Below are 1,159 nucleotides of genomic sequence, written 5' to 3' on the forward strand. Positions count from 1 at the left end.
GGGGGGGGGGGGAAGAGAGTGAGAAGAGAGAAAAGAAAACAGTAAGAGAGAACAAATGAATAAGGTAACCTGACACAGCCAACAAATCAACTCTATAATGTGTTAATAGCAAGTCAGAATGTGTCAGAACATACCGAGACAAAGAAACTGAAATTTAGATTTATATTTGAGTTGGAGCGCAGCCCGACCCACATCAAAAACAGCCAGAAGTATGTATGGATTGCTTAACCGTGTACCGGAAAGCTCAAATATAAAATAAAGTTGATCAAAAACAGCAGGCAGTGGTTTTCATTCCCCCCTCGGTCAGTGGTTTCACTCCGTGGAGCCAATATGTCGTACTTGCATGTTTTACTTTCCAGGAACTTTAGAACAAGTAGCAAACACATAAATTCAAATGCAGACGTGCAGAGTGAGAGGAAAAGATATGACTGAAAATCCACATCACCACACAATCAATCACCGCCAGCCTTATGCCCCAAGGTCAGTCTGTCCATCACACCGGTGTGGACTGGAATATCTCAAACGTTTGATAGATTATCTATTAGACATTCCGGATCCCCAGAAGATGAATCCATGACTTTGATGATACCCTGACTTTTCATCAGCCGTGTTTCTCAGGGTTTTTACACCTCATCCACCATTATGATGAAGTCAAAATACAGCAGCTGTGTTGTTAAATAAACAGACATAAATGATCCAGAACTGCTCCAAAAATTCACACTTTCTTTGCAAGGACAAAAAGAAAAGGACACATTTTAGCTTCATTACAATGTTATTTGTCCATTACAAAGACAAAGAAATGTGGGTTGTAGATGCAAGCAACTAGAATGAGTTTCCTCAGGGCGTTCCAAAACAGTTCCTGCTGCGACGCCGTGTTGTGGACGCAGATACCCCCAACTAGGGGTGTTACGGTGCACATTGGTCACGGTTCAGTATGAGTCTGGCGGGAAAAAACCCTCAAAATGTAAAATAGGGATTAGGGGTTATGCTTATCATGTTATGTTGTTTTGTTATATCCTGTGTTCGAAAAACTTAAACACGTATTCCTGTGTGTTTTTTAATTTGTTTATATTGTATTTTGATATCAATGATATCAATAGCTATTATTGAGCTTGACTGAACCAGTAATAACGAAGGTTGCATAATATCCCAGCAGAGG

Source organism: Morone saxatilis, unplaced genomic scaffold (genome assembly GCF_004916995.1).
Source record: "Morone saxatilis isolate NCDOM2014 unplaced genomic scaffold, NCSU_SB_2.0 Contig7, whole genome shotgun sequence".
Classification (NCBI taxonomy): Eukaryota; Metazoa; Chordata; class Actinopteri; family Moronidae; genus Morone; species Morone saxatilis.